This window comes from Symphalangus syndactylus, chromosome 7 (assembly GCF_028878055.3).
Source record: "Symphalangus syndactylus isolate Jambi chromosome 7, NHGRI_mSymSyn1-v2.1_pri, whole genome shotgun sequence".
In the NCBI taxonomy this organism is placed as follows: Eukaryota; Metazoa; Chordata; class Mammalia; order Primates; family Hylobatidae; genus Symphalangus; species Symphalangus syndactylus.
The window spans coordinates 127,031,026-127,053,141 of record NC_072429.2 but is presented as its reverse complement, the minus strand read 5'-3'; the positions used below and the strand labels follow the sequence as shown (position 1 = coordinate 127,053,141).

Here is a 22,116-nt window from a genome sequence, read left to right as displayed (position 1 = left end):
AAGCTCCCATGACTTGACTCCTAGGTCTTCACATCCAAGAACGTAGTGGACGTTTAAATAAATCAGGCTGTAGGCAACAATTCAGACAGGCTCCCCCACATGTTCTATGTTTTTTGTTTTGTTTTGTGTTTTTGTTTTTTTTTTCCCCCTAGTGGATACCATCAGCTGTCTTGTTGCTAAGACACCAGAGTGGGTGGGAAAGGCCAACAGCCATATTTTTCAAACTTATCTGCAAAACCGGTTTTGCCCTTGCTCCCCCGAGGGGTTCTACTTCTTTAGGAACAGGATATTACAACTAGGCAGATGGAGAGAGTGAGACTACATTTTTCGAGAAATGGACTGAGCTTTTCCTGGACATTTGGTGTCATCCAGCAGAGTACAGGGAGCTGCCAATTACAGGTCTGATGCAATGTTTGGGAAAGAGCCGCAGAGTACACATGACTCAACAAAATATTACGATTTGCATTCCTATCTCTTGGGAAGTTGCACTTATCAGCACCAACAAGTGCCATGCGGTCAGCGAGAGTGCTGGGCTGAGTTTGTCATTGGAGAATTAAAAAGGAATTAAAAAAAAAAAAAAACCAAGAAGGGGTTATGGGGAGGTGAGTGTTTGAATCATTCCGGGACTTTCCTTTCGGGTTGCATTCCAATCAGACAGACCTAAACCTGGCAGAGCCATACCATTGCTCAATGTCAGAAACATTCGCCTGGAATGCGGGGACATGTGAACTGGACACCCCCTGCAGCTTCCCTGTGTGGCCCAGAATGCTGAATCCACCATAAACACACCATCAGGAGAGCAGAGGCAGAGCCCAGAGCTGGGGTTAGTGGGGAAGTGGCACATTTCATATAAAGGAAGACACAAAAGGTGATGCTCTCGGCAGCATTCCCCCTCTAAGGCCTTTGTACAGGCTCACAATGCACACTGATGACCCAAGCAGAGATGGAAAATGAGCTGGTGAATTTTTTTTGCCCTTAGAAAAAAGTAAGAATGTGAATTAACTTCCTCCTTCTCTGGGTTTCTACTTGGCAGTCTGAGACAGACCAAAAAAAAAAAAAAAAAAAAAAAAAAAAAAAAAAAAAAAAAAAAAAAATCCTATTTCCAAAGAACTCTAAAACTTTGAAAGTGGATATATGTGGACATCAAACTCCCCGCCCTGCCCCTGTCCAGGGACCTTTTCCACCCCAGCTAAGATACTCAGGGTTCAATCCTTGTCACATGAGTATAAATTAGAACATAAATCAGCATACCCAAAAGCCCATTTACACCTTGCAGCTTGTTCCCGAGCTCAGTCTCCCAGCCAGCAGAGAACTGATCATTGGCAGAGCATTCTGGGTAACTATATGCGAATCACATCACCCCTCCACCCCAATACAGAAGAAAGGAAGGCATCATAGCGAATCTGCCATTAACAGCAGAAAATAATGGCACAGGGTGCAATGTTCGCAAGGGTCGGAGATACAGTCTAAAAAGTAAAAACAGCCAAGCTAAATCAAATGCATACTATAAACAGACAGATAGTAAGAATGTGATGGCTTTGTTGTATTTAACCAATGGGATACGCACAATAGCTTTTCACATTCACCACTCTGATGATAAACTAATCAAAATAGCATTGGCAGTCCCTACCACACAGAAGGTATAAACTTACTGCTAAAACAGTGACGATTACTCATGCCAGCTGTCAGAGATGATGCAATCTTTCACATAGGATAGCAATTAGCCGAAATAATCCTAAACCACTGTTGCCCTTAATCCCTAATTGCCTATCTGGGTTTGTGGTTTTGTCTACCAAAAAAGACACATACAGTAGCAAGTGAAAGGGCTTTCCAATGAAGATTCTAGGGTGAGGTTGAGTGTGTCTTTTTGGAAAACTGACAGGTGCACAAAAGATCAGACAGCCAACTGAGGGAGACCAAAGGCAGTGTGTTCAAAATTGAGTTTACAGCCCTTTAAACTCTAGAATTAGGGAGGAGGTGGAGGTAGGTGGGGACAGAAGATAGAATCACAGTAACAGTGAGCTCAGAGCCAATCCCAGTATGGTTTTGGTTATGAACTCATTGGGTGACATTAACATTTTATTCATGGAGGCAACATAATGTAGTGTCATAGATATCAGCAGCCTTAGTTCTCCTTCACAATCTGATAACTCTCAGTATGTAACACCAGGCAAGTCACTTCTTCCTCATGGGAAAAAAGAGCTGAACCCAAGATAAAAGCCATGGCTATGATTCCTACAAAGGCATTTATAAGTTATCTCTCAGAAGACAGAGTTTAATTAGAATATATGGCAATAGATAAAACAGTGAGTAACAATGAAATCTAGATTTGTATTTTGAGAAGGTAGTAAAAGAGTGTGTCAAATTCTCCTTCACGGCTGGGCGCAGTGGCTCTCGTCTATAATCTCAGCACTTCGGGAGGCCAAGGCAGGCGGATCACCTGAGGTCAGGAGTTCAAGACCAGCCTGGCCAACATGACAAAACCCTGTCTCTACTAAAAATACAAAAATTTGCTGGGCATGGTGGCGGATGCTTGTAATCCCAGCTACTTCAGAGGCTGAGGCAGGAGAATCGCTTGAACCCAGGAGGCGGAGATTGCAGTGAGCTGAGATCGTGCCACTGAAGACACAGCAAGACTCCGTCTCAAATAAAAAAAAAAAAAAAAATCCTTTGCATAGTACAGGACATGCAAAGGAATGTTGTCCCCACAGTGGATGTCCTTTAAATAGGAGTGTGCTTTGACATGTGTCCAATATAATGGTAATCACTGTCAGGTTAAGCTCTAATAGTGTCTACTGAGCCTTTAGGAAAATTGCCACTAGAAACTTGTCAGCATTATATTGCTAACATCCAGCACAGTGCAAAGTTGTCGAATAAATGTTTGTTGAGTAAATTGACAGCTCAATGAAACTCAGTTTTGAGTTGAGTTAAAGGTGATACTTCTCTAATGAATATTTGGTCAGGTCAATCAGTCAGGGCCATGACTTTCAACTTCATAATCTTGCCCCTCCTCCTATATTTTCTACATTGGTTAACTCTGTTCCCCCGTTTATGAAATACCCTCCCCCGACATTTACCTAGCAAATTCCTATTCCTATTTTGAAACCTTTCTCAGATGTCTTCTCCTCTGAAAGCCTGTCCCTGCCACAGCCTTGAGGATAACTGATCACTTCCTCTTTTGTGCCCACACTGATACAAAGAACGCAGTGCCTGGCAGATAGTATTACCTCAACACATTTTGATTAATGAGCAGATGAATAAATGAATGGTCTGCAAGAATGCTGACAATTGAGGTAAATCAATCAATAGCAATTAGGTGCCTACTTGGTGTAAGGCATTGTGTCTCTGCCTTTTGTTAGAATTGCATATCACAATAAATGTCTTAAGGCAGGGAGGTAAAGAATCTACGCAATGAAAATCCTTGTAGCTTTTGCTGTGCCTCAGTAATCCACTCAGTGCTTTGGATTGGCCCCAATTACTAATATTCTCCAAAACTGAGGAATCAAAGGAAGCATTAATGCTAATATCATCCCTGAAATGTTACTCATTGCAAAGTGCTGTGTTCAGCACCATCTCTGAAGGCCTTCCACCCATTCTCAAAAGAAAAAAGAAAGCAGAAGCAACTGCCTCCCTCCTCTGAAATAGCGTTTGTCATTTTCATAAATGTCTTTGACTCATGCAATTTGTCATTCAGGCACATATTTCCTCCTGGGCCTGTCCCCTTTCTCCTTAAATGGGGAAGGATCATTCTGGCTAAAGGAGCCAAGTCCTTCTGGAGAGAGATCTGGTTTGAGGCACTGTCTTCCAAAGCAGAAGCATAATAACTAGAGCTAAAAGCTTTAGCCATATGGAAATGTTAGAATGTCAAGAGGATTCCCACCATTTTTAAATTCGGTAGGCATCTGGATTTGTTAATGTCCAACCCAGGCCAAAAAGTCATGGAAAAACAATTAAGATTGTGGAGCCCATTCGACTGTTCTCTCTAGCCAGCATTTTATTTTCATCACAAAAGTTTCATGAACATTCAAGTCATGGACCATTCACAGCGTTGGTGAGGAAGTCTGTACGTTTGAACATGCATGTTTCAAATCCCTAATAAAATGTCCAGAAAGATACACAGAGAACCCTTCACCTTGGTTATCTTTGGAGAGACAAAAGAGATTAGAAGAGTCATAAATAGGAATTTTTACTATTTTCTCTAAGTGTTCCTGTATCGTTTGATTTTTTTGAACCATGAACACATTGGAAATTTAAAAATAGTAATAAATTTATCAAAATGAGAACATAGGATGAGTTTGGGCCAACACATTAGAAATTTAAAAATAGTAATAAATTTATTAAAATGAGAACGTAGGATGAGTTTGGGCCAGCTCCCTTATATTTCTAACTCTGTAATTTTCCCACCTTTGTCATGGAGCCTCTTGGCACATGAATTTGTTCTCTTGTTCTTTAACATTTATCAGGTCACTCAGCAGGGAGTGAAGGGCTCACAGGAAAGAGAGGAGACCAAAACTGGTCCCAGCACTGTCTGAGCCGTTTCCTTGCACAATCTCATTTTCATCCTCCTAAAATCTCCATAAAATAAGTACTACTGGCTACAGAAAGCTGAACATCCAAATCATACCACTGATTTTCAGGTTTTCTTTCATCTATAAATGAGTACTATACCTGTCCTTCTATTTTACAACCTGCTTTTTGCATTTACCAGTACATCATAGCCATCTTTTTAAGTAAATGAATTTCATTCCTGTAGTCATTCTTGATGGCTGCCTAGCATTTGTTCATATGGATGTGTTGAAATCTACACAGCCAAGTCCCTATCACATTTTGAGGATAAGAAAATGAAGTTCAGAGAATTTAGTGAGGTGCTCAGGGCCACATAGCAGGTGACTAAGAGCAGGAATTAGACTCCTGGTCTGCCAGGGGTCTGGCTCTCACTCTTACAAATGTGCCCCATATTATGTTCCAAGGACCCCGTCCTCCAGCTTCTCCTGGGAGCCCTGGCCAATGACATCCTTGCTGGATCCATCCTGGCACCTTCCCCTATTCGTTCTTCTATCAGAAGCAGTCACTCTGTCCAGATGAGAAAAAAAAAAAAAAAAAAAAAACAGGAAATGCAAAGCTCATGCATTTTACTACCCCTGTGGCTCTACAGTGTGACTGGCAACTTTTCACTGCCAAAGTGTAGTAGAATTTAATCAGCAACTTTTTACTGACAAATTACAAGGCTTATTCTCGGACTTCCTCATAGTCATCCACCTGTCTGCTCAATAATAAGTTCACTTAAGTCCAAAAAAATTAGACAAAGCACAACCGGAGAATAGAGGAGACATGGCCAGTATGAAAATATCTGGGGGTTTTAGTCAAAGTGGTTCCAGAATGAGTCAGCAGGGAGATGTGGATGACAGGAAAACAGATTTCCACTTTAACAGCATTGAAACAACTCAAGTACCAAGAAGAGGCAAAGTCACCATCCCCTTGAATGTAGCACTGGGACAAGTTCCTTAGCCTCTCTGAGCCTCATTCTCATATAGAGAATGGGAATAATGATAAAAAGCATGCATGTAAATTGCTTCACAAAGTGCCTAGCCCATAGCAAGCACTCCAGAAACAAAACTAGTTTTATCACTTTCTCAACAATACTAAAGCAAACCCTATCATATGCCTTACTTTACAAATTATGAAACTCAGGTGATGAAGCTAAGTGGCAGAAAATAGACTAAAACCAAGTCTGCCCGATTTTGAAGTCCATTTTCATAACCACCAAGTTATTACTTCCTCCCTTAATAGAAAATTTAGAACAAGAAAATCCCTCATAATCTCGTGACCCTGAGATAAACACTTTTACTCTTTTAAACACTTTCAGATTTCTCTTCCATATATAAATGAATACTATTATTCAAAATTGGAGATCATGCATTACATTCTATTTTATAACCTGGTTTTTACGTTTACTATTACATTGTAACCATCTTTTAGATCAATAAATGTTCATTCCCGTAGTCATTCTTGATGGCCATTAGTTCATACGGATAAGCTGTAATCTGTTCAGCCAGTTCTCTGTTGCTGGACATTTGTTCACAATGTAATCAACACTGCAGTGAAAATCCTTGTTGCGAAGTCTTTGTCTTAGCCATTATAGGTTAAGACAATGTAGATACATTGGAGTTTGTTCTAAACTAGCAATTGGGTGCATGATGAGGGTTTAAGACTCATTCCATGAGAAAAAAAAAAAAAAAAAAAAAAAAACGTGGAAAAACTGGCATCCTTCTCTCTGGAAAAGTGAGAGTCCATAGGCTGAAGTGGTGGCATGACAGCTGCCCTCAGATGGCCAGGAAGGCGTTGGTGACACAGTGACTAGACTTTCTCCAAAGGCTCTGAGCAAGTAGGACAAGAAGACAGCAGGCTTCTGATGAAAAGCATTTTCTCACAGACTCAATTGTCAAAGGACAGATTAATGTGCCTCAAGGAGTGAAAAATGCCCCAGGATGCAAGAAGCTCAATTATATGCTGACCTCCCCACTGTGCAGGGATGTTAAAGAACAAAGCAATCAGTCTTAATTCTTAGGACTGCCTGAATGTTAAGCATCTAAGCTCTATCTCTAACTTACTGACTTGCAATGAAAGTTGGGAACCTACTAAACACCGAGCACTCTACAACATTGTTTCGCTTCATTCATAGACACTTAATAAAGAATGAGGCACAAGAAGGAAACCTAACTTATTTCAATGAACACAGCTAGTAAGTCTTGGGAAGTTAAATCTCTATATTTCTGGTGCCAAAGCCCATGCAGTTTGGTCCAGTGATTAAAAGCATGGATTTTAGAGGAGAACTGACTCAGGTCAACAGTTATCCTTCACTTGCTGGCTGGGCGACCTTAAGCGAGTGATTCAGACTCTCTGAACCACAGTGTCTCATTGGTGGCTGCAGGATAATAACACTCACTTCTGAGTATGGCTATGAAGGTTGAAGGAGCTGACTTACGTAAAATGCTCATTACCGTGCCTAGCACAAATGAAGCACTCAATAAATGTTAGGCAACATTAGCTAGTTGGCAGGTGTTGAGAGGTTTAGGAGAAGAAAATTAAGGGTTGCATACTTGGTTCCATAATGTGTTCCTCCTTCTCTAAAATGAGTTCATCTGTGTTTATCCATGAAGTTTTTAAGTGCCCTGGCTTCCAGAGCAAAAATCGTAAACATTGACTTACCCATGCCATTCATTTGTTCATGGCTGGGCACTGGGCTAGGTGCCATGACTATAAAATGAATGGGCAAGGCAATTATAGTGTCTGCCCTCATGGAGCTTCCAGCTTCCTGGAGAAGACACGTCTTAACACATGACAATGATCAAGGATGAGAAGGATACTATAGGCTAAAAGAGGGATGCTATGAAAACAACTTGCAGGGCTCCTCACTTTGTCAAGGGGAGTTCAAGTAGGCTCCATAAGTAGGTGATATCTAAGCCGGGCCCTACAGGAAGAAGAGGCAGAACAGAGAACAAGGTGCTGGGTGAACAGAATTACTTAAGGATCAAGCACAAGGGGGTGAGAAGTCATGGAGCAAGTCTGTAAAGCTCATCAGGAGCCCCTTTTACAGCAAGTGCACTTTACTGTGAGGAGAATGTGGACTCATGGTGCGGAGGCTTAATCAAAGAAGTAATATGAAGAGACAAGCATTTAGAGAGCTCATATGGGTGTAAGAATGGATGAAGGGAGCAAGCCTGGAGGCAGAGTCTTCTGGAAAATAGCAGTGACTTCAAAAAGAGAGTGGCAATGGGACCCAGAAAGTGGTCAGATTGGGGAAACCATTAGGAGCAGTGTCAGCCAAGCGCATTCATTCTGGATGTAAACCTAGAGCATCTGCATGAACAGGGTTTTCTGTCTGGGTTTGGTGTGGGGCTTAACATGGTAGCTTGCACTAGGATTTTAAAAAGCCAAACAAAGAAATATTTTGGTGTCAGACATTTTCAACTCTTCTTCTTTGGTTCCACGTGTTTAAATAAGAGGAATTAAGAAGATTCCTTGGTAAGCAAAGCAGAATGATTTCTAGGCTCTGGCCCCAAAGGTGTGCTTCTACAGATCTCCAGCCTCGAGCCAGCTCAGGGAATGGAGAGGATCCGGGAGCTGGAAGAATCAGGAAAACCAGTTCTTAATAATAATAGGTCGCCTCTGTATAATAACAGCTTCTGGCTTACAGAGTACTTTCACAGGCATTATCTCATTTGATTCTCACAGTAAATGGAACTGTGGGGAGGTAGGTGGGGAGAAATAGGGCAATTAGCATTAGCCCCACCCTTCCAAATATGAACACTTGTGGCTCAGAGAGAATAAGTGATTTGCCCAAGATTATAAAACTGCTGAGTAGTGGGGCTGGGAATGAGAGTTTTATGACTCTCCGTTCAGTGCCTCAGTGCCCTGTGTTATAGCTATTTTGGTGGAGGGAGAGTGGTTCATTAGGCCTGCTGAGAAAGACAGCATATATTTACTCATTAACACCTAAGAACAGCAAAGCCAAGGCTAGAAGAAGATCTCTGAGCAGATGAGGTACAAAACAGACAGTTTTGAATGGAGTGAGCAGACGATACTCATAAAAAGAGTGCAGACGGTGCATGCCCAGTCTGGGGCAGGCTGGATGTACTAGAGGCAGGAAACCACTAGCACTTGTCTGAACCCAAGGAAATTACATTAGGTGAGGAATGGAGTGAGGAAGGAAGAGTAGGCACTCCACACAAGAATCTGGGGGCCTCTGGTCGGCGAGTCCTACAGCCGAGTTTGAAGGCCCATCCAAAAGTCAGGAAGCAAAAACAAATTCCACAGCTTCACCAACTCTGAGCAGGAGCATTCAGGTAAAGAGACCTTACTCTGGTGCCTGTTCATGTCACCAAAGAGTTGATAAGAAAAAAGACCTGAGACTGTGTGTCTGGACAATTCAGTAAAATCCTCAAAGCAGAAACCTGGCCCATGTGGTCCTGCTAGCACCAGGGTCTGGCAGCTGCCCGGGAGGTTGTGAAAGGGTTTAGTTTCAAGAGCAGTTGAGCTATGCCCTCCAGCCCTGGAGAACCACAGAAAGTAATTTTGCAGGAATGATCCACAATGGCCAACGAGGAAGAAGGAAGGAGAAAACTGTTCCCAGAATCCGCTGGAGACCTCTATCAAAATGGTCCTGCCATCTACATCTTGAAAGGTAAGAATGAGGGCACACAGACCCAAACCAAAGGCACTCTTGGTCCTTACTGCACATCACTGTACCCCAAATTTTCTGCAAAGTCCTTTATGTTTAACACCATTCCATTCTCACAGCAACCCTACATTATGTTGAGGAACGGAGACCCATAGTAGATGTGGTCTCTGCTCAGGGTTCCACAGCAAGTGAACTACAGAGCTGGGATTTCCCAGGAGGTCTGGTAGCTCAGAGCCCACATTCTTTCCACTCCTCACAAAGCCTTGTGAGTTTATGTGCTTGAAATAACATTGGAGGGAGAGAAGAGGAAGGGAGCATGGAGCACAGTGGAAATTGTGTCTTAAGCCACCACCCTGACTCACTCCCTTAATTAAGCAGGGAATGGCAGCTGAGGTATCAGCCTTTAAAGGGTGGGGGGTGGAGTTCTAGAATACCAGTGCTTATGAAGGGGAATCCAGGCTGCCAGTGACTGAGGCATGATTCAGCATGGTGACTTCCAGATCAAAGAGGAAGCCTAAACCAACAGCAGCCCCAGATACAAGAACAGTGCCCATGCTATCTGACATTTCTGAGACCCACTGTGGCTCCCTGCTTCCTTCTCCAGCCTCGTTTCAAACTAAGATGCAAACGGCTGTAGTTTTGCTCTAGAATGCCCGTATCAGGAGCCTTTGGCCTTTGCTCCTGAATTGGTCCCCATTGGGAATGTTCTTGCTCTTCTCTCTGCCTCCCTGACTCTGAGTCATATTTCAAAGATGACCCCCTCAATTCCCTTTTGTTCGACCAGATTTGTTTACTCTAGTCTGTTTACTCATGGATTCATCCTATCATTCATTTAGCCAATATTTGCTGAGTACCTTCTATTCTTGGGTTCTGTGGAGATATTGGGATGCAGTGTTTAAAAGAAAATTCAACTCAATCCAGTAAGTGTTTAAAATGCTCACCTGGTGTGTCCATCCTGGTTCTAGTCCCCATGAAGAAGGCAGAGGAGCATCGTCCAGAGGAGACCTGACCTGCACCTACTCATCTCCTGTCCTCATTGCCACATAGGAATAAGAAACACATGGCAATAGAGGGTAATAAAAGTAACAACAAGAGCTTGGAAGATGCTTCCCTGTTATAGAAATGTTTAACTTCTCTGGTCTATCGAGGGGTGGGAAGGCTTCCAAAAGCAGGTTGCAATCTAGGTGTGTTTGAAATGATGAGTGAGATGAATGAACAGCTGGAATCAAGAAACCTGGGATCTGGTGCATACTCCACCTCTGTCTGTGCTGACTTGGAGCAAATCATCTCATCTCTTTGGATCTCATGAGGGGGCTGGAGTGGCACAACGACCAAGGTCTCTCTTGCCTGAGCGCTGATCTTCATATTGAGTGACTTCATATTAACTTCATATTGCTCATCTTGCATCTCCAGGCTTCCATTTCCTTGTCTCTAAAATGAAGATGCTAACAACCAAACCTTGAGACTCTAGAAGATTCAACAGGAGAATGTACGGAAATACAAACATGATGAGCCCTGGGAAGGGATGAGTAGGTCCAGGTCAGGTATCCCCTGGACGATGCTCCTCTGCCTTCGTCATGGAGACTGGAACAAGGGTGGACACACCAGATGAGCATCATCAACATGTACTAGATTGAGTTGAGCTTTCTTTTTCATACACACACACACACTCAGAGACATACAGTTATTATCATCTCATCTCAGAATACTCTCCTCCTTCATTTCCATCAAAGCACTGAACTCCTCTGTCTAAACCCTGCTCCACCAGCAGCCCCAGCAGCATTGCTCCCAGGCCCTTCACTTGCTCTCCTTTGTGGGTTCTTACGTTGCATACATGCTGAGCACAAGGCTTTGGGGGAAGGCAGAGTTGAGAATTAAATTCTTTCTAACTGTATGATTTAAACTCACTGGGCCTCAGTTTTCTCACCCATAAGGTAGTAGAACTAATATACCTACATTATGGGATTCTTTTGAGAATTAAGTAAGACAATCCATGAAAAGTGTGTGGCAGAGTGCCTGCACATGGTAAGTGCCTGATACACGTTAGTTGCTGCTATTCCTACTCTGTCAATCACTCGCAGTGTGAGTTTGACCAAGTGACTTCACCTCTCCATGCTTCTCTCTTTTAGGATTACTATGAGGATTGGGTAAATTAAAGTGCATAAAGCAGTTCCTGGCATACATAAACACTACAGTGTGAGCTATCATTGTCATTATTTTTATTACTTTTTGCACACAACTTACTTTTATTAATAACTCCAATTATTTCAAGAAGACTTTTTTAGCTCACTGATTTTAAAACAAAGGCTGCAAATTCTTAAACTGTCTTCCCATGGAGAAGCGGAGTCTATATTCCCTCTCCTCGAATCTGGGCAGGTTTAGGGTAGCTTTGACTAATCGAGTAGAATATAAATGACACTGTGTGACTTTTAAAGCTGGGTGATAAAAGGTCATCTTCTTCTGCCTTGTTTGCTGGAACACTTCATTTTGGAGCTCTAAACAGCCATGTGGGAAATATGACCATCTTGAAGCCAGCATGCTTGAAGCAAGCTCCAGCTACATCTAAGGGCCATCAGTAGGCACCTGGTAGTCAGTTCCAATTGATTTCCGGCTTCCAGTTAACCTAGTAGAGAAATTCCACCCCTCAGTTATTTGAACAATCCCTAGCTATTCAAGTCTTCCTAGCCAAAGCCCCAGATAGCATGCAGCACAGACAAGCTATTCTTGCTGTGCTTTGTCCAAATCCATGGAATCCTGAAGAATCTGTGAGCATAATATATGGGTGTTGTTTTATACCACTAAGGTTGGGGTGGTTTATTTTATAGCAATGTATAGCAGGAATTAACTCGTTTGATAAGCCTGTGATCTATCAGAGATTTCACCAAGATTTACAGAAACCAGTTTGATATCTGCCTATGTTCCAGCTTCCTCAAAGACTTTCTCAGTATCTCTCTTATACTCTCTAGGAGTCTCAGTCACCCCCCTCACTATTTCATCTCTTAATGTTTTATGGGCATCCCAATGGGCTCCATGCCTGTTTGCAAAATCTTCATCTTTATTCAATGAGTTCTCAGGTCAGATCATGTTTTCTATTTTATAGATACTAAAGCAGAGGCTAAGAAAAATTAACTGACTTGTCCAATGTCATCCAGGTGTTTTGTAGGATGCCTGACTCCCCCTCCAGTGCTTTTTCTACTACAATCTGTCACAATCACAGGGATAAAAATTGTCAAACCTCTATATTCTGCGTCTGAAGTGGGGGAAAAAATCATCCTGGAGCCAGAGGGATTACCAACTCTTTGAAAAACTCTAAGCTTCATTTCTTTATAAGCCCTACAGAACTGTCACCCAGCCTGCCTCTGCAGAAACAAGCTCTTAGTGGCTTAATCAGAATGACAGCCAAGCATTTGCTTCAGAATAAAATGCTGCAATTACTCCTAGGTAATAGGTGCATGGGTGCTTATGTGTGTGTATAAAGCACTTTAGCTAATATTGCCAGTCACCACAGCATCTAGAAATCCTGAGTCCTGCCCAGCCATCCACTGCCCCCTCATTCTTTCCCATTCCCCAAGGCCAAAACACAATGAAGATTTGTAATTGTGTACTAGTGAAACAGCACTCCAAACACACACACACACACACGAACACATACAATTTCTTCAAAGCCCTGATTTGTAACACTGCTGGTTTCTAGGACACAAACACTTTCACCATGTTCATTTCATGTTAGCAACATAAGGAGTTGGGAAGATGTGAGCATAACAGGCTCTTATGAACCAGTGAGTCAGTTTCAGTGCACCAATGAGCCTCACTTCTCACTCTGTTGAAACATAACCACAGAGTCAAGCTGCCACACTGGTTTTGTCTCTTTACTAGTTTGCCTTCTGCAAATTGTCCCCAAAGACCAGTGCTCAGGGAAAAATTTATTTTCAGAACATTGAAGGAGCCATTTTCTGCTAGAACACAACTCATACAAGATTAGAACATTTGTCTGGTGTAGTTATTGCTTGCTCATTTGTGCACTATTTTTATGGACTTAAAGCCATTGATAATTCAAAAAATAACTCTTGCATTAGCAGAATTCAATACTCTGCATTTTGGCTTCGAAGCCTAGCATCTACTCAGCCTTTGAGCCCCTAAAACATACAGTTCTACCCGACATCCTAATGTAAAGAAATGTAGAATGATAAAATCCTTAGAAAAGTACCTACACTAATTCAATATATACTGTGTGCCAGACATTGTTCTAGACACTCATGGCAATACAACCATGATTAAAATAAAGTCTCTTGCAGAATGAAATTTGATTCAAGTGGAGGAGATAGGTGATAAACAAGTCAACAGGGAAATGAGCAAGATGAAGTCATATATTGTCAAATGTTGAAAAAAATATAAAAGGGTGAGGTGAGAAAGTGTGGTATGACTTTAGATTAGGTAGTCAAAGACAGCCTTTCTGAAAAGGCAACATCGGAGCTGAGACTTGAATGGCAAGGAGGAGCCAGCCATGCCAAGAGCAAGGGGATGAAAGAGCTTGGTATGTTAGATGAAGGGAAAGGAAACCTCCATGGCTGGAGAGGTCAGAAAGTCAGAGAGTGCTCAGCTTTATGAGAAATAGTAAGATGTTAGGATGTCATTCCAAATATGATATGTTGACAATTGGAGGGTTTAACTCAAGAAGTGTATAATGTGTACTGATGAAGAAAGTCTGGCTGCTGTAGAGAAAAGAATGAGTACAGGTGGGAGATGATGGAGAATGAATTGATTGAGATAGAGTGAGAGTGATACATATGGGAAGAAGAGAGTGGAATAGAGTATATTTTGGAGGTAAGGATAGGAGGACCTGATACTGCCTGGGCATGGTGTGGTGACCACTCTTGTTCACTCTCTTGCTCCAGGTGCAATGAGAACATTCCACAAATGTCTTTAACACACAGTGAGTGAGCACCTAATGCATGAATGCATCAAGCTAGGACTAGGAACTCTGCAGTTAAAGTGGCAGGGCCACTAGCTTACTGGGGAGACAGGCACATAAACAAATGACTTTAATATAAGGTGGTGAGTATCACAACAAGGCTATGTCTAAATCACCATGGGATATGGCAATGGACTGTATCTGTAGGAGTACCAAGAAGGATATCAAAAAGGCAGTAGCATTTCAGCTGGATATGGAGTGACAAGCATAGGTTTTTTGTGAGGATAAAGAGCCAGACAATGCAGGGAACTACTTCTGGTGACAATAGTACTGGTGACAAGATGCTAGGCCCAGAAGAATAACACAAGTTGGAGGAAGCTGATGGGAAGATGAAGAAGAAAATCCACTGCACTGGTCTTTGAGAAGACAACCTGAAAATACAGTAAGCTGAGTAACTTTGATTGAGGAAATGGCTAGGACCATTCTAGACCTCCTGGGACCTCAGCTGTGTAGTAGTCACCATTGAAAGACACTTTAATTCATTTCTTCCTTTTGGTATTAATAACTGTCTTCTCTGCTCCTCACCACAAATCAGCCACCAACATACCATATGTGAACACCATCTCTGGGTCCTACTCCGAGTGTCCCCTGGGGCATCTTAGGCTTTGCTCGTGTATGTGGCCAGTGATACTGCCATAATAATTACAACTACTTATTGAATGCCTGCTCTGTGATCAGGCTTTGTGACATTCTCCCACTGATCCTCACAAACCTCTACAAGACAGGAATTATCATTCCCAATTTACTGACAGTAATTGCTGTCATGAAGTGAATGCTTAGCATGTGCCAGGCACTATACCAAATATCTTCTGAGTATAAACATATTTCATTCATGCAACAGTATGATGAATAGGCATTTTGTTAATTCCATTTTACAAATAAGAATACCAAGATACAGACTGGGCGTGGTGGCTCACGCCTGTAATCCCAACACTTTGGGAGGCCAAGGCGGGGGGCAGATCACCTGAGGTCAGGAGTTCAAGACCAGCCTGGCCAACATGGTGAAACCCCGTCTCTACTAAAAAATACAAAAATCAGCTGGGTGTGGTGGCAGGTGCCTGTAATCCCAGCTACTCGGGAGGCTGAGACAGGGAGAATCACTTGAACCCTGGGAGACGGAGGTTGCGGTGAGCCAAGATTGCGCTACTACACTCCAGCCTAGGTGACAGAGCGAGACTCCATCTCAAAAAAATAATAGTAATAACAGCAAGATACAGAGAGGGGTCAAGTAACCTCCTGAGTTTAGCAATTGGGGATCTAGAATTCAAACCCAGGTCTACCTTACTCCAAAGTTCATCTGTAACATGTTAGTTTGACATGCTAGATGGACAAGACCCAAAAGTGACCTAAAGTCAGAGTTTGGGATAACTATATAACTGCTTTGCCTCTGTCATATACTGAAGCACAGGGCTGATCTGGGGACTGCTGTCTCTCTGGACTCTGGTTTTGTTACTTTGCCCTGATGAGGCTTCAATGCCATGTCACTAAAGGGCCTCACTCTTGCTTTGTGGCAAGCTTCTAATTCCGGATGGCTGTAAAAGGTGGGAGGCAGGTGTGCCCCACATTCCTACTTCTGCAGCTCAGCTGGACACAGGGTTATACTCCACTTGCTCCTTTCCTCACACCTTTGAGTTCAGAAATGCCACATGCCAATGTCAAATGCACATGACAGTGATGGTTTTCCCCCCCATCAAATGCTGAGTAAGAGTCACTGCAACAAATAGCTTAGAAAAAAGTAAATTTTTCAAACTAACATTAGAGAAATCCATAATCTGAGAGACTCTGTGAACAGGTTACTGAAATCTGTTTCCTCTTGCTCCTGGGCACAGAGATTGACTACATTTCCCCTTCTTCCTTGTAGTTAGGTGTGGTCACGTGGCTGGGCCCTGCCCAGTGGGAAAGAAGCAGATGAGATAGCCACCACTTCCTGACCTAGCCCTTGTAAACCTCCCTTGGGTGACCTCCTTCATGTTCTATTCCTTCTAGGTCACTGGGATAGTCACCAGGGTGGTCTCCAGAGCCACCTTTGGGAGGTAGATAGCATAAGCACCATCAGTTAGGGTCTCTGACTGACTGCACTGAGCAGATTGCTCAGCTCTTAGTCCACAGAACCACCCACCCTAACACCTACTCAAATCCTTATACTTCTAAAACTAGATTGTAATTACTTGTCCATGAATTTTTATAGCCATTGGAATATGAGCTCACTGAATACAGTCATTATTCATGTTTAGATCTTCAGAGCCTAATACAACATCTGGGAAAAAAAAGTGGTACCCAATACAGCTTTACTTAATCATTAGTGTTAGCTGCCTTTGTTAAATTCATGAGCTGCTTCTTGTTTCTTTGTTTATTTGTTCGTTTTCATAAACCAGATTGGGCAAGAATTACCATACCCACAGGTGGATGTCTGCATTTCAACCTAAGAGTATAATCACTTAGTATAAGCTTTGAACTCTCATTACATACAAAGGGCTCTAAAAGTTTGTGGGTCATGGATACCTTTGTGCACTAGGGAAACTGGAGTCACCTCCACTGAGAGTCTGAGAGATTTGAAAACCCTGGAAGTAGAGGAAACTTCTACTTCTGGCCAAATTGGAGTAACAGGGATGAGATCTGCCTTTTAAAAAAGGCCGGGCGCGGTGGCTCACGCTTGTAATCCCAGCACTTTGGGAGGCCGAGGCGGGCGGATCACGAGGTCAGGAGATCGAGACCATGGCGAAACCCCGTCTCTACTAAAAATACAAAAAATTAGCCGGGCGTGGTGCCAGGCGCCTGTAGTCCCAGATACTGGGAGAGGCTGAGGCAGGAGAATGGCGTGAACCCGGGAGGCGGAGCTTGCAGTGAGCCAAGATTGCGCCACTGCACTCCAGCCTGGGTGACAGAGCGAGACTCCATCTCAAAAAAAATAAAAAATAAAAAAAATAAATAAAAAAAAAAAAGGACAAAATATGAACAATAGTTTGGAAAACACTTGACATCAGGCAACAAAGGACAATAACACATACCTGAGGCGTGGTATGGAAATATAAAGAATGTTGACTGGAGAGGCAAAGGCTGGGGTTCTAGCTCAGGTGAGTCCTATGATTGCCCAAGATGACCATCTCGGGAATTTTTCCGGGTCTCAACACAGGGAGTGGGATCTAGGCAGAGGCCAGCAGGCAGGCTGCGTTGGGGAGACAAAGGTGAGTCCAAGTACAACAATGTAGCTGGAGCTCACAGACCCCAGAACCAGACAGAAAAGAGCTGCCCAAAGAACTGCAGAAGCCTTCACTACATACCTATTAGAATAGCTAACATGGGAAAGACTGACCATATTCAGCATTGGCAAGGGTGTGGAGAAACTGTAACTCTCCTACACTGTGAGTGGAAATGTAAAATGGTACAACCACTTTGGAAAACAGCTTGGCAGCTTCTTAGTTACACATCCACCTAGCACATGATCCAGCCACTCTACTTTTGGGTATTTTCACAAATGAAAGCATATGTCCAACAAAAATTTGTACAAGAAGTCTCATAGCAACTTTGTTTGAGATAACCGAAAACCGGAACAATCCATATGTCCATCAACAGACAAATAGATCTACAAATCATGGTACATACCTACAATGGAATACCACAGAGCAACAAAAAGGAATGAATGATTGATATATGCTACAACATGGATGAATTGCAAAATAATCATGCAGCAAAAGAAACCACATGTTAAAGAGTATACGATGGTTAATTCTTTGTATACAAAATTCTAGGAAGTGACAACTAATATCACAGTGACAGAAAGCAGATCATTGGTGCCTTGGGAGTGAGGGGATAGGAAGGTTAATAGGGACAGCCTGGAAGAAGAGATTATAAAGGGGCAAAAGAAAATTCTGGGGGTGATTGGCATGTTCATTATCTTAATTTCATGGATGTAGACATATGTCAAAACTTACCAAACTACACACTTTCAATTTAAGTATAAAATATACACACTTAAATAAAGCTGTTTGTTTTAAGAAGACCCTGGGATTAAAGGACATAGGGATATAGGTGTCAATTATAATGAAAGCTTTCTTTTTTTTTTTTTTCGAGAGAGGGTCTTGCACTGTTACACAGGCTAGAGTGCAGTGGCATGATGTCGGCTCACTACAACCTCTGCCTCCCGGGTTCAAGTGATTCCCCTGCCTCAGCCTTCCCAGTAGCTGGGATTACAGGTGCATGCCACCATCCCCAGCTAATTTTTTGTATTTTTGCTAGAGACAGGGTTTCACCATGTTGGCCAGGCTGGTCTCGAACTCCAGAACTCAAGTGATCCACCCGCCTCAGCCTCCCAAAGTGCTGGGATTACAGATGGGAGCCACTGCTCCTGGTGTATAATGAAAGCTTCTTAGTCTTGTGTAAAATGGGCTTCTGTACTATCCCAGAAACAGTCACATTGAGGCATCTGCTGGGGCTTCCCCAGAGGTGACTAGTGGGGAAAAATAGAGTATCAGTTGATATTGGTTGAGGAAGAAAAAGACCTGGGTTCTAGCTCAGACTGTTCTTTTACACACTGTGTAACTTCACATGCAGCTGTCCCAAAACTTGGTTGGGAAGGAACCAAGCTCTTATTTTTAAAAAGCAAGAGGATATAATGGAGAGCATAATTTTGCAAACCAGACACACCTGGATTTGTTTTTCTACCTTGTTACTGAAGAGCAACACCCATAGACAAGTGCAGGAAGCCCAAGTGTATGGTGATCAATTTTTACACACTGAAGTTCTCTCCTGAGCTGCCCACATCCAGATCAAGAATCAGGACATTACCAGGCCCCCAGGAGCACCCCCTCATGCTCCATTTCAATCACTACATACATCAAACAAACCTCAATTTGAATTCAACCTCCACCACTCATTGGCCATGTGACTTTCAGCACATTTTCTCTTTCATAAAGTGGAATTCATAATGCCAATTTGACAGATTTTATTTTTTGAAGAATAAAATGAAATCGCAGGTTTAAATCACCTACCACAATGTCTAACATGTCAGAGGGTTTTATACACAGGAGTTTCCTTCCCAACGAGAAGCTTGGAAGGGCCAGACTCCAAGGGGCAGAAGACAGTAGAGGACTCAGAGGATCCTAAGTTGCATCAGGGGCACACCTGTGGGTGAGTCACTTTGCCATTCTGGGTTCCAACTTCAATGCCATGAAACAAAGGCCCTATAAACACTGGATTCAATATGGTACTCCTTCAGGATACCTTGCCAGGGATACAAGGATGGATAAGACATGGCCCTTACCCTTTGAGAGTTTGGAAGTCAGAGCTCTCTAGTTCTGATCCGCTGTGAGTTTGAACTTCAGTTTCTGTAAAATTGTGTAAATATATGTAAGTGTACAAATGGGGAGATCAGTGCCATCTTTAAGGATGGTTCATCACAAGTACCAAAAGCTTTTATTTTTATTTTATTTTATTTTATTTTATTTTATTTTGAGATGGAGTCTAGCTCTGTCACCCAGGCTGGAGTGCAGTGGTTCAATCTCGGCACACTGCAACCTCCACCTCGTGAGTTCAAGCGATTCTCCTGCCTCAGCCTCCCAAGTAGCTGGGATTGGGATTATAGGCACCCACAGCCATGTCCAGCTAATTTTTGTATTTTTAGTAGAGACAGGGTTTCACTTTTTTGGCCAGGCTAGTCTCGAACTCCTGACCTCATGATCTGTCCTCTTCGGCCTCCCAAAGTGCTGGGATTACAAGCGTGAGCCACCGCACCTGGCACAGAAAAATTTTACAACCAGCATCTCGCCTCACACTCCCTAATCAGAAACTCTAGAGTTAGACCCCAGAAATGAGTATGTGTTGCTAATCCCCCAGGTGATTCGGACACAAGCGGTCTACACAGAGCACATGGGAACCACCGTGGAGGAGCCAGGATGATGGAAGTTGTACTGAGCCCAGGACATACATTGCCAAGTTAATCATTACTAATAAATCTCTAAGGCCAATTTGCATCCTCTTCATGTGCCTCTTTTCCCGAAGACATACCAAAAATATACTCTCCTTAATTAAGAATATCCAGTTACTTGAGTTCCAAACAAATCATTTCTTCTTTCAAACCAGGATCTAAGTTCCCCATCCCTACTGAACATCAGCTATCAGAAATCATTTGCCTGTTTCTCAGCAGCAACTGATCATGACATGACAAGACTGTCCTGGGGCCTCCTCTGAATAAACAGCCCACAGCACTGAGAACAAACTGTTCTGTCAACCAGCAGGCTGCTAGCACGGACAACTCTTTACACCTGTTGTCACAAGTGCTAATGATAAGTGACACTCATCACTGAGGATGTCTGAAATAGCCTTCCCAAAAGAATGGACAGTTGCATCCAATTTCTAGCCTTGAATTATACAAAATAAAGAATGATAATTAATAATTATAATAATAACAATAGCCAGCATTCACAAGGCATGGATCATATGCTCAGATACTTCTGGGCATTTTTAGTGTGTTATTTCACTTACTCCCTGGTATAGAATGAATTATTGATTTCAGTTCTTCATCTTTCATTTTTCCCTTTTTTACATTCTTTGACATGTGACTTATAGTTGTCCCTAAAGGTGGGGTGTATTTCCCCACTTCTTCCCCTCAGGCAAACCTAGGCTACCTCAGCTAACCACAGATGTTTCAGTAAGAATAAATGGTTCAAATTAGTGGATAGGAAGCCACTTACGTGGTGACTTGTGACATAACAATGACTGACCAATTCCATCTCCTAGAACAGTGATTGGCAAACCCAGGTATGGGCCTAGGCTCTGTTTTTGTAAAGAAAGTTTTATTGGAACAAAAAAAAAAATCCATGTATTTACATATCATCTATGACTGCTTTCCTGCTGTAACAGCAGACTCGAGTAGTTGTCACAAAGACCGCGTGATTTACAAAGCATAAATATTTACTATCTGGCCCTTTACAGAAAAATAATTGCTGGTTCCTGCCCTAGAACAAGGTTTCTCAAACATTAGTCTGCATCAGAATCACCTGGAGGACTTATTAAACAGATGTAGCTGAGCCCGAGAACCAGAATTCTGATTGGGTAGGTCTGGAGTGGGACTCAAGAATTGCACTTCTAACAAATACCCAGGTAGATGCCAATGCACTGGTCTAAGGACCACACTTTAAGAACCACTGCCCTACAACAGTGGTTCTCAACTCTGGCTATATATTAGAATCACCTGGAGAGCTCTAGCGTTGAGCCCTTGGGTATATCAGTAATTGCTGAAAAGCTGGCTGGGCACGGTGGCTCACGCCTATAATCCCAGCACTTTGGAAGGCCAAGACAGGCAGATCACGAGGTCAGGAGATCGAGACATCCTGACCAACATGATGAAACCCCGTCTTTACTAAAAATACAAAAAATTAGCCGGGGGTGGTGGCATGCACCTGTAGTCCCAGCTACTCAGGAGGCTGAGGCAGGAGAATCGCTTGAACCCAGGAGGTGGAGGTTGCAGTGAGCCAAGATCGTGCCACTCCACTCCAGCCTGGTAACAGAGCGAGACTCCATCTCAAAAAAAAAAAAAAAAAAAAAAAACTTCCTGGGATTTTTAGATTTAGAAAACTACTCGGGAGCAACCCTTTTAGTCACTGAGTTATTGGTTGAGCAGCTACCATGAACAAGCAACTGTCTTGAAAACCGTTTTGAGGACACAGTACTGAACCTGAAGGAACTCCTAGTTTGAGGAGGAGACACATGGGTAAATAGCAAAAGGGAAGCTCTGTGCATGCTGGAGGTGAGCATTTGGTGACAGGGGCATCCCAGGGATGAGCTGTCAGGCAAGGCTGGGAGAAGAGGAGGAGTATATCTGGGGGAGGTGACACCAGGAGCAAATTTTGAAGGGAGAAATGTAATACACATTTCACCAATAAGAAATGTGGAGTCAAAGTTTCAGGTCTGTTGGCTAGGATCACATTCTAGTATGTGGCAGGTCAGGATCAGGATCCAAACCCAG

General features: G+C 42.8%; 1 protein-coding gene across 1 annotated transcript in view; it reads right to left on the bottom strand.

Moving 5' to 3' along the window:
* Window positions 1-22,116, bottom strand: part of LOC129486815 (uncharacterized) — a 225,527-nt gene that overhangs the window by 88,904 nt on the left and 114,507 nt on the right. Inside the window, exon 13 of the mRNA XM_063642973.1 lies at window positions 19,414-19,477. The gene's annotated coding sequence lies outside the window, so the exon portion shown is untranslated. The remainder of the gene's footprint in view (window positions 1-19,413; window positions 19,478-22,116) is intronic.